The 11999-nt window shown below is 50.5% G+C and overlaps 1 long non-coding RNA gene across 1 annotated transcript in view; it reads left to right on the top strand.

The window, feature by feature from the left end:
* LOC108447017 overlaps positions 1-7415 on the top strand; it is a 7955-nt gene extending 540 nt beyond the window's left edge. The window contains exons 2-3 of the long non-coding RNA XR_001862375.1: positions 6250-6252; positions 7330-7415. This is a non-coding gene — a long non-coding RNA (uncharacterized LOC108447017). The remainder of the gene's footprint in view (positions 1-6249; positions 6253-7329) is intronic.
* The last annotated feature ends 4584 nt before the right edge of the window (positions 7416-11999 follow it).

The following is an 11999-nucleotide window of genomic DNA, read 5'->3' as shown; positions in this document are numbered from 1 at the left end:
TGTGGCGGCGGCGCCCCCCCCCCCCCCCCCTCTCCCCATCTTGCCCTGTGTGCATGGGAAAGACAAATTACACAGCTCTGGGACATCAGACTGGTGAAGTAAAAAGGGAGTGAAGTCATCTTAGCCCTCAGGAGAAATGTTCTGACGTGTGACTGCCCTCCATGTGGTGATAACGGGGTATAATTTATTTGGTAGAAATCCCTCCTCCCACTCTAACAACATTTTGTTTGCTTTGTCCTGAGTAATGAGCCCACTCGTGCCCTGGAAATGATGGTTCAGAACACATGTGCAGAGTTCATAACCCTGGGCAATGACAAGAAGTTTCATCAGCTCAAATAAATATCGCTGCCTCGCCAGGTCAGGCCCTCGTGCTTCAAATGTCTCACTTCTCCTACCTGCCAACATTGGAACTCCATAAATAGGGCCAGCTGGGAGGGTAGCTGGGATGTGCACTGCCACCCACGAGATACCTGTGAGGCCAGGACAGACACTGGAAAGCACAGCACCAAGCAGGAGAGGTCTGTCCCCAAGGCTGGGGCAGCCTGGTGGATCACTGAGCAATCCAGAGCTCCCTCTGGAGCAGGCATTTCTCTGCTCTCACAGCACCTCTGCACTGCTCCAACCCCTGCAGCGAGGCTCCAGTGGAGACTCCACATCCCTGCAGCAGACTATGGTTCAGGACATGCTCAGAACAACCAGTGCGGTGCTTGCTGACATTGGTGTCAGGCTTTCCATCCCTGCCAGGACATTCCGAAGCAGGACACGACCACCTCCTGCCATCACCTTCCCATAACCTACCAGTATCTTCCAGTGCTGCACCGACACCTGCTGGCACAGCAGCTCCCACCCCCTCTCCCAGCACGAAGGCTGCTCTCAGAGGTTTGTGATTCCCAGCACTGTAGGTCCCCTGTGTTTCCACAGAAAGGGCAAGCACAGTCCTCCAGAGATGTTCTTCACTCCTACAGCCATGGGCTGAATCTTGCTCTGCATTACACACCCCTGCCAGCCCTCTGTCACTGAGCCCAGAACAGCAGTGGAGGGAAACAGGACTTCTGGCTCACTCCCACTGCTCCTGAGCCCGTCTGTTCCACAGGCCAGAAGTCCAGAACCATCCAGCACCGTGTCAGTGATGTGAAAGCACTCACTGGTGATGTGTCACATTCATACAGGTCATTCCTGACAAAAAACCGCCACTTGGAACCTAATAATCCTGCCCAGAGAGAAAGCCAGCACAGCAGAAATGCAAAGCAGGTTCCGTGTCCAGGCCCTCCTTTGTCTTCCCTTCCAAGGAGAAGGTTCTTTGACAAGTAGGGAATAACCTGTACCCAATCAGGGCCTACATGCTGGAGAAGCTGTTAATTGCCTCTTGTAGTCTTCTGTCAGCAACATTATCTCCTCCTGCCCTGCCCAGACTGGCTAGGGATTGTCCTGGTCAGTGGCTGAAGCGGGACATGGAGAAGGGGAAGGTGAAATATGAGATGAGAAATAAAACCTATGGCAGCAAGCAATGCTAATCAAAAAATCGTGAGGGAAGCAACATTCCAAGGAGGGGGGAATGCTGGGGGAGGAAAAGCATGGACCTCTTTTGACAAAGGTCCAGGTCATTTTAAAAGGGCCCAAGAAATTCTGTTTTAATGTCTATTTTTAATACAACCTACATGTGTGCTGAGAGCACTGCCTGCCACACCGCTATCTTGTTACTTCCCAAATTAGCAGCAAAAAGATTAATTTAGACAGGAGGGAATAATTTTTAACAAAAGTGTCAGTGCCCTCTGGGGAGGACATCTGACCTAAAAAGATCATGTCCAGGGAAACCCCATACCACAGACAATTGCTCAGTGCTAGGAGTCCCACAGCTGGAAACACAACAGTTTGGGGTAGTTCAGCACAGCTGGGTGACTGAGGATGATGTCAGATGAGTGTAACACATCACTTCAATTGAACATAAATATATGTTTGTCACTACAGATGACAACAAAAGGTGTGGACATAAAAATGTCCAGTGTATTACTGGGAGCCTTTGGCAGCTTCCCACCTGCATAAAGTGTTTGCTTTTCTGGTTTACATTTTAATTCCTCCAAGCAATACAGAAATAGAAGGCCTGTGCTCACTCCCTGTCTGTTTTCCAAGGGCTGCAAAAGCCCCTGACAAACCCCGAGCCGTCTCTGAGCTGAACCCTACAGGAGACAACCTGTTACTGTAGCTGGAGCTTCCCTGGCTCTCCTCCTCCTCGAGGTCAGCCCTGCAGGGAGAGGCAAAACCCCCACCCATACTGCTGGATCCACAGGGATGGCCCATCCGGGGCCCCCAAAATAAAGGCTGATGGCAGAGCTGAGAAAGCACAACACTTAGTTGTACTGAGGGAACCTGCCCACCTATTAACATTTCGTGTTCTCTTCTGTGCCAGAGGAAATGAGCACATACTTTATTTGCACTGAAATCACCTCCTCCAAACACAACTGAGTCACTTCTCCAAGTCTCTGTTAAGGTTTCTGGAGAGCATCCTGCTCCAAGGAGGGCAAATACAGGTGGGATTCTATAACCACAGTGCCCTCCCAGTCCCACCAGAGAAATTCATCCTGCCCAGGGGCCTCCCCAGAAATTCTTTCATCCTTTCCAAAACAGAGCAGCTGTTTAGCAGCAACTCAGCATGGCAGGTCAGAAGATGATGAATTCTGTATCCACTTGGGAACTTTTAGGGAAACAAAAACCTGACTGTGTAAATGGGAAGAAGGCTGAGACATGTGATCCAATACTGCACTGAGCAACCCTTCCAAACCATGGGGTCTTGGCTATAAAATGCCCCCAAGGCAGTGACCTCTATTAGCAAAGACTTCCTTGGTCTCACGGAGAGAATTTTCCCCCAGTTCCTGCTGTTGGGACATGTGAATGAATCCCTTGTTTTTACTTTGTTTGGGTGCATGGCTTTTGCTTTACTTATTAAACGGATTTATCTCAACCCACAAGATGTCTCGCTTTCACTCCTCTGACTCTCCGCCCATCACGCTGTGGAGGAGTGAGAGAGTGTGGGGCTGACTTGGCAGCTGGGTTAAACCAGGACACCCACTGGGAGGCAGGAGGGGTCCCTGACCATCAGCCCAGCCCACCAGCCGGCCAGGTTTAAGGAGCAGTCACAGCATGAGGTGTGTTGGGGTGACTGCAGCCCTCCTGCACAACCTTAGAAGGCAAAACCAAGCCCCAGAAGGCCTGATGCCAAAAATACACTTAAGCATAATTGTTCATGAAATTCCATCAAAAGTCTTGGAGAAACTTATTTTTGGCTGAATCAGGTGTTACAGAAAAGGGTGCCAATGGCAGTGATTCTGTGCCAAGTAAGGAGGAGCCACACTTCCTGGGACACCCACACGGAACAGGAATGGGTGCAGAGCGGAGGAGTCTCCAGAGGCTGCAGCCACTCAGCCTCACAAACAGGATCCATCCCAGCCATCCTGATTCTGTTCCTTCCCCTCTTCCTGCACATCATCCATCCCAGCCATCCTGATTCTGTTCCTTCCCCTCTTCCCTCACATCACACATGTGGCAGGGGGAAGACAGCAGGAAGGGTGGCACTGGAGCTTCACAGACATCTCTACACCCAAGGAGCTGGAAGTGCCCCCGCTGTGGGCAGTGCTCTATGCCCCTGGCTTGGAAGATGAAAATATTTTGGGTCTGGCTTTGCCAAGTCTCCACCTGTTCCATCAGAGCATGGTTCCCTGCCCCTTCCCATGGCAGCTCCCTCCCAGGAGGCTCAAGCTCTTGTTTGGTTCACAGCAAGGCTGCACCACCTCACAGGATCCCAGGCTCCAGAACAGAGCATCAGTTGTTGAAAAATATCTCTGGCCACAGAGAATTCCCTTCTCCCTCTGTTCTTCCACAGAGGCTTCCTCTGTGGGCCAGAGCACTGCTCTGGGGTGCAGCCACTCTCTCCTTTAGTCTCAGCACTGCAGGAGGCTTGGCTGAACCTGGAGGAGGCCCTGCTCCTCAGCCATCCTGTTCCACAGAATCACAGAACCACAGAATCACCAAGGCTGGAAAAGACCTCTGAGATCATTGAGTCTAACCTGTGACCAACCTCCACCTTGTCAGCCAGACCATGGCACTGAGCGTCACTCCAGGCTTTCCTGAAACACCTCCAGGCATGGTGACTCCACCACCTCCCTGGGCACCCCATTCCAGTATCTAATCACCCTTTCTGTGAAGAAATTCTTCCTAATGTCCAGCCTGAGCCTTCCCTGGCACATGGTTTGTGACTGGCAGTGGTCTCCTGTCTAGGGGCAGAAATGATTAAACACAGCATAGGTGGAGAAGCAGGAGTCCCCCCTTTGGGAATCAGCCATGTGTGGGTTGGTTCCCCCTCACTGCCCCAGAGCCATCCCATCACCAACACTGTGAGTGTCCTCCCCATCACACCTTCACGGCTGCACAGCTGTGACCCACGAGAACCAGCCCCAAATTCCACAGTCCACAGTTAATCCTTCATGGCTGGACATTAATGGCTGTTCTCTCCCTGTCCATACCATGGGAGGTCATGCTGGACAGAGGGCCCTGCACAACCCCAGCCTATGTGTGCATGGCCCAAGGGCACACAGTGACACTCTATCTCCTGGCTTATCAGAGCCCAGCCTGCTGGGCAGCCACATCTTCTGTCAGCTCCCACGCACACAGCAGCTGCTCCTGCCTGGGACTGACACCGTTTGTTCATTAATGTGTGCTCACAAATCTCCATGAGGCTTTTTAAGACCATCAGGTCTTTCAGGGTGAGAGAAGTCCTCAAGAACTGACCCTCACAAGCAGCTCTCATGACCCTCATGAGCTCTTCAGCCACCCTCACAGAACCTCTCCCAGTGCTGTGGTACCATTTGACTGAGGAAACTGAGGCACGGCACCACAAACCACTTCCTTGGAGTTGGAAGGGAGCCGAAAGCATAAAGAGAAGGAGAATTGCCATCATTTGGTCTAACCACCCATCCTGCACGAGGAAGAGAGCCCCGGAGGTTGGCCCAATGCCCAGGCACGCTTGGAGTCTTCTCTTGTCAGCTTACAATTCCCAAAGCATTTCATTTCATAGGCAACAGAAAGACCAGATTGTCTTGTTGCAGGTGAAGAATGAAATGTCTTCCCCCTGATTTATAGGATACTTTTTATAATGGCAGGATGTATTTCTAAAATATTTACAAGTCAATGTGTCTGTTCACAATTTAAAATAAAATGTCCTCTAAATATGTGCCAGCTGCTGTGACCCCGGCGCTGGGCCAGAAGGAGGTTTGCAGTGTTGTCACCAACACCCGTGTCCAGAGAGAACAAGGACAAGCTGTTCCTGTGTGTCCTCAGCCCCTCTGCTCTTGTTAACAAAAATGCCACCTGTCCTTCAGATTGACACCACGAGTGCCAGCAAGGCCCAGTTACGTGGGTAAGGGGAGAGGAACAGGGCAGGCTATTAACACCTGATGCATTTCCCCTCTTTTACACGCCTGTGTTTCTCTGTTTCCCATCTCCCATTCCCCTCTCCCTCTGTGCCACGTGAATTGTGTTTGGCCTCTGTTCTCAGGGCACTGCCCATGGAAGGCTCCTCTGAGGCACCTCTCACCTTTGTGCTGCCAGCAAAGTGGGAGGCAGAAATCAGGAATGAACAGCCCCATGGTGTCACTGCTAATCCCGAGCTCTCCAAAGCCTCTTCCCACACCCCTGTGCGAGTCACAGATCCCTGCAGGGTGGTGTCAGTGGCTAAAATCAACCCAAATTACTGGGAATTCAGGGCAAGATCTCTAAGGGTTCAGTACCCACTACTGGAGAGATTTTTGAAGGGACCTGCATTCAGCACACACAGAAATTCAGGAAACATGACCACATCTGTTGGGTGTGTCCAGTGGTGCACTTAGGAATGAGGACAAGGCTGAGCAACAGGTAGGAAGAAACAAAGCAGCAAATCCTGCTCCCTCCAGGCAAACTCTCACTTTTCCCACTGCTGCTGGGCTTTAAACACAGCAACAGGGATGGCATCCAGGAGGTAACCGAGCCTGCTGCATCCTAGTTATCTGGGACAGACAAAAAGGCAGCTTTGCCAGGGGGAAAGTCAACAAGGAAGGGAACAGGAAACAGTCTCCTGGAGGTATGTGTAAGATCTCCCATTCATCACTGCAGGAACTGTACACACAACTCACTCTCCCATCCATGGATTCTGAAACCAGCCACTCAGAAAAGGGACTTGAACTGAAATGCAACTTTCAAACTCATCCTGTATTGGGTAAGTCTGTTTTTGTGGCACTCACCTAAAAAACCTCATCCCTGGATGTGGTCTCTCAACCTCCTGGGCCATTCCTTTACTTCCTCCAAGGGCATTTCCAATGTCTTGTCACCAGTCCAGGCTGCTTCCTCCAAGTGCCAATGCAGCCTTCTGCAGCCCCACAAGAAGCAGTGGTATGGACCTTTGGGCTGCAAAAAACACAGAAGAACAGATTGCTGTTACAACAGGCATGTCAGAGATAAAAACACCTCCTCACCATCCTGATGAAAATCAGTCACAGAAAATCCCTGTGGCCATGAGCTTTTAAACCTGAACAAACTCAGCCATGCCACAGCACTGAGTGTCCCGTGGGCAGGGCCAGGGTTCTGCTCTGAAGGGAGAGCTCTAATTTAGCACCAAAGAGCTTCTTCCGCTCAGCAACACTAGAGTAGGAGGAAGGAATTAGAAGGTCTTTCTGCATCTAATACCCAGGATTATTCTCATGGAATATTTCCTCGGATCAGTCCAGCTGACTTAGACCAGTATCCTGAACAGACTCCAGTGAGTGAGGGGGGAAACGCAGCCGTGTCAGGGCCAGGATTTTAAACATTACAGCAATGGGGTGAGAAAACGCTTTAGAATATTATTTACAAGACTATGTACCATAATATGCAATGACAGGACAAGGGGAATGGCTTCAAACTGAAAGAGAGTACGTTTAGATTAAGTATTAGGAAAAAATTCTTCCCTGTGAGGGTGGGGAGGCCCTGGCAGAGGTTGCCCAGAGAAGCTGTGGCTGCCCCATCCCTGAAAGTGTCCAAGGCCAGGCTGGATGGGGCTTGGAGCACCCTGGGATAGTGGAAGGGGTCCCTGCCCAGGGCAGAGGGTAGAATGGGATGAGCTTTGAGGTCCCTCCTGATCAAAACCACCACATGACTTTATGACTCTATGAAAACACTTTTACATCAGTAATTCCAATGCCAGGGGCACGGAGCAGTGTGGGACATTTTAAAACCTGGCAGTCTCCACAACCTATACATTCTACAAGCCCTAAAACAAGCAGTCTCAATTATTTACTCATTTCTAAAAAGTTAAAACTATCAGAGTGAATCGCCCCAAACCGGGCCAAGAGACACTTCAGAGACAGAGTCAGAGAAGTGAGTATTTGCTTCATTCAGCGCCAGGTGTGTGGGGGATCGCTCCTCCAAACACACACACAGCACTTCTACAACACAATATAATGCATAAAATTCATGAATAGTCATCACATTCCTTGGGATAGGAGTGGTTATACAAATTAGTTCTCAGAAGTCATTAATACAATTAGCATACGTGCCACATGTGTGGTGTGTCCTGGTGGTCTCACTGAGGAAGGCTCCTCTTCTTCCTTGGGGGTCTTTCTGATGAAGATCAGTAGTCTTCTTCACAATGCACTTTTCACCTTTCTTTCTGGAGCATGCGCAGTCCTTTGTAGAATGATTCAGCGGTTTCTGTGTTGGTCGCAAGTAAATTGTTCCTCTTATCTTGACAAGATTAAGGCGAATCCTGCTTCTTAGGTTTTGTGATCAACATTTGCTGTCTCCCAATAGTTAATTATTGATCAGTCTTATCAAGAGACAGAACTATCTGCCAAACAGATGTTTCCCCTCTGATCTATACCTATTTCTGTCTGTATCTCACCTTATGCTTTTCATTTTTATTTTCATAGGAAAGGCAAACTCTATCAGAACTGGAAACACCCTCCCACAAGGGGTCCATGGCAGGTGGGTTTAGGAAGGACATTGAGGGGCTGGAGAGAGTCCAGAGTTGGGAACGGAGCTGGGAATGGAACTGGGGAAGGGGCTGGAGCCCCAGGAGTGGCTGAGGGAGCTGGGAAAGGGGCTGAGCCTGGAGCAAAGGAGGCTCAGGGGGGACCTTGTGGCTCTGCACAAGTCCCTGACAGGAGGGGGCAGCCGGAGGGGTCGGGCTCTGCTGCCAGGGAACAGGGACAGGAGGAGAGGGAACGGCCTCAAGCTGTGCCAGAAAAGGATCAGGTTGGACATCAGGAGGAATTTCTCCATGGAAAGGGTGGTAAGCTTTGGAAGGGGCTGCCCAGGGAGGCGGTGGAGTCTCCATTCCTGGAGGTGTCCAAGGAATGCCCGGACATGGCCCTGAGTGCTCTGGACTGGATGACAAGGTGGGGGTCAGGCACAGGTTGGACTCGATGATCTCAGAGGTCTTTTCCAACCTATTTGATTCTGTGATTGTATTTCTAGAAGTTAAAGCAGGGGTTTACGTCTCTTTTCCATCAAGGGATTTTTTTACCTGAAAAAAAATTAGGTCCTGACTTTACCCAGCAGCACAGACCAGGTAAATCTGCACCAGGTAAAGCAGCAAAGTGCCAGAGAAGCAGATAAGCCCCTTGAGAGGAAAGCTAATGTCTTTACAAAGAATTTGACGGGTGAAGGTATGGGAGTTAACGTCTTTGAAATGGGTCTTAATGTCTCTACTAACTTTAGGCAGCAGGTTTGTTGCAGAGCCCAGACAGTTTGATTCCTGAAACAGACGAGTGAGTCTGCAGAAGCCTGAGTTTCTGAACTACGGGGTAAAATAACAAGAAGGGTTATGGGGTAGGCGGTTCGGGAAGGCTGTACCTTCCTAGTACCTCTGCCGATGTCGAAAGGAAGAGGGCAATGTGTGCCCGGGAGCTTGGGATAAAAGGAGGCTGCGTCCTCCGAAACCTCGAGATAAAATCCCGCGGGCGTGTGGACAGTGGACAGTGAATAAAGTTGCAGGACTCCTCTATCTCCTTTTTGGACATAAACCTCTGACATTTGCGGAATTTTCCTGACACCCTCAATCCCTCCAGCTGTGAATGGAGCCTCCTAGGAGCTGCCACCGGAGCAAAGCCAAGGCTGGGGGTATTTGCACACCTGAAGGGTGCAGACACAGAAAGCGGGTCAAACCCGAGGTACTACAAGAACCCCATCTCAGGAATGTTCTCTGGGCAAACACGAGACTCTGTGGCCTTGGAAAGGCACAATGTTCCTCTTGGCACAAGGACGAGGCCTTTAAAATGAGTCAAAAGTTTTAAATACAAGAGGTTCATGGCAAGACCAAAGCCTTTGAACCTGAAGGATCACTTATATCATCTACAACCATAAATCAACCAAAAACAGAAGCAAGGGCACCACTGCGGCCCGGGCTTTCCCCTCTGACAAGACACAGCAGCACCGCCCTCGTGAGGGGAGAGCAGGGCCATGAGAGGAGAGCGGGGTGTGAGGGAAGAAGGGAGACTGTGAGGGGGGAACGGAGACAGTGACAGAAGAGAGGGGCTATGACGGGAGAGCGGGGCCGTGAGGGGAGAGGGGGGTGTGAGGGGCCAACGGGGTCTGTGAGGGAACAGAGGAGCCACGAAGGGGGTGTGGGACCGTGAGGGGAGAACGGAGGTGTGAGGGGAGAAGGCGCTGAGAAGGAGCGGGACTATCACGCGGCTCAGCCCCAGGACGGAGCAGCACTGCCCCGCGCGGGGAGCCAGGCGAGAGCTGCCCGGGCCATGTGCGCCTGTGACTCAGTTCCCTCCTATAGAAAAGGTCTGAATTTCTGATCAAGAGTCAACATATACCTAGTGTGGCAAATTTCTGCTCATTTCAAGAATGAACAAAACTTCCCTTTTACTTCTTTAAGACCACCTTAGTGTATAAAGAAAAACACAGCATGGTATTAATAATGACAATTGAGAAAAGTGGCATGACTTGATTTACATTTTAGAACTGGCACCACCCTTAGCCACAGAACTTTTGTAACGCGTCGCGGCACCGGGGGCGGGGCTGTGCGGGAGCCGGGGCTGGGGGGGCGGCGGCGGCCTGCACTGCCGGAGGCATCCCGGGAGGCCGGGCGGGAGCGGGAGGTGGAAGCCCCTGGAGGGATGAGGGAGCATCCAGACCTCCGGCGGGAATCGAGGGGTCCGGCCCTGCCCTGGGCCCGGGTCGGTGTCGGGGGTGGTTCGAGCACAGATCCGCGATGGGAAACGGGCCGAAGTGTTAGAAGGGCTCCAGGTGATGTTCACAGAATCATCCTAGAATGGTTTGGGTGGGAAGGGACCATAAAGCTCATCCAGTCCCAAACCCTGCCACGGGCAGGGACACCTTCCACGAGACCAGGCTGCTCCAAGCCCCGTGCAGCCTGGCCTTGGACACTTCCAGGGATGGGCAGGTTAAAGATGTGATTATTGGGTGCTCTCAGGGAGAAGGAGCACGGTGGGTGCAGCTGTGCTCTGGGCAGCCTTTTTTGTGGGGCTTCATCCTGAGAGCTGCCACACTCACTCACAGCACCCGAGAACTTCACCTTAGCCACATACCCTCCACTGGGCTTACTGCGCTGACGGATTTTGGTCCAGATGCAGCTGCTGTTGGCCACATGGCTGGTGCGGGCTGGGTCTGGAAAAAATAGCTCTAAGGCATGTGTGCACATGTCCCTTTGCTGTCAAACTTGGAGATAAATATGCCGTAATTATCCTTTGTGTGGCTGAGGGTGTTCTGCAGTTCATGGTGCATGAACTCTGCCCAGGTTCCAAGTTTTTGTTTATGGTATAATAGATCATGTGTTTTCCCCTACTATTATTAAAAGTGACATTCATGAGTTGTTCAGATATTTTGAACTTGGCTGAGAGGCTAAAACTGAATTCCAGGTACATACCCTATTGTTGTGATAAAAATTCAAACGAAAGTCCAGACCCACTTAATATGGGGAACGTGCATTGGGCAGCTCAGATCAGTCCTGTTCCCCAAATCTGTGATGAAGATCTGAGCCCCTGATGTCCAGGGGAATCTTCCTGGAAAGGACCATTGTTTGCGGAGATTTTTGAAACTGTGGTGCAAAACCTTAATAAGTCCTGGTACAAGGTGATAGGACTGGGACGAATTTTGAAGGTCTGGCAGTTTGTTAGAAGTCGCTGGTGTTTTATTTAGATAAAGAAGAAAGGAACTTGGTGTTTGTAATCCATTATGTGAACTTAAGGTGCTGACATAAGATAAAGCAAAGGGTGATGGAATATTGCAGTGATTTAAATCCCAATGGAATCTGGTCACGTGGTGGAGTACAAGTACCTGGAGGGAGCTGTGGGATTACCTGGGAGCTGACTAATGAAGGTGTAAATTCCTTTCCCCTTCCTCTGCTGAAGCAGCTCTTCTGTGCTGTCCCAAGGTCCCCAACACCTGCTCCACCTTTTTTCTCCGAGGGTGAACACCAGCCTGGCCAAGGCCAACTTGCCTTTTGTGGCACAGGGAATAAATTCATGTCCTAACGGATTTGTGGAAGCACGCGTCTCTGGAACAACTTTATCCACACACATGGGGGTTGGAAGGAGATGAGCTTTAGGGTCCTTTCCAGCCCAAACCATTCTTTGATATGTAGCAAAAGGCATTAATGAATTCACCAAGCTACCAGCTTGCAGTAATTTTAAAATCAGGATTTACTGAACAGGTATCTTGGGATAAAGGAGGTTTAGGAATTGGTTTGAAATACTTAGGAATATTCCATGCCTTTCCCATAGCTCGTGACAGGAAAATACATCATTCCCTTCAGCAGCAAGACTTCAAGTGTCAGAAGATGAATGATTTACCATTCATGACCCTGCAGCAGGAAGGCCCCAGTGTACTGCTTTAGGTCACTCTTGCTCCATGCTTTTCCTGGTTCTGTGTCTTTTACTGAGCAAAACTGTCAGCACCAAAATATCTGTATCTGGGCTCTGGGGTAGTAAGAGAGGAACAGGAGGTTTTGTGCAAGTCCAGTTGTA

The sequence above is a fragment of the Corvus brachyrhynchos genome, unplaced genomic scaffold (genome assembly GCF_000691975.1).
Source record: "Corvus brachyrhynchos isolate BGI_N302 unplaced genomic scaffold, ASM69197v1 scaffold555, whole genome shotgun sequence".
Lineage (NCBI taxonomy): Eukaryota > Metazoa > Chordata > Aves > Passeriformes > Corvidae > Corvus > Corvus brachyrhynchos.
Note: the sequence above shows the minus strand (reverse complement) of the source record. Positions and strands in the feature narration are given on the sequence as shown.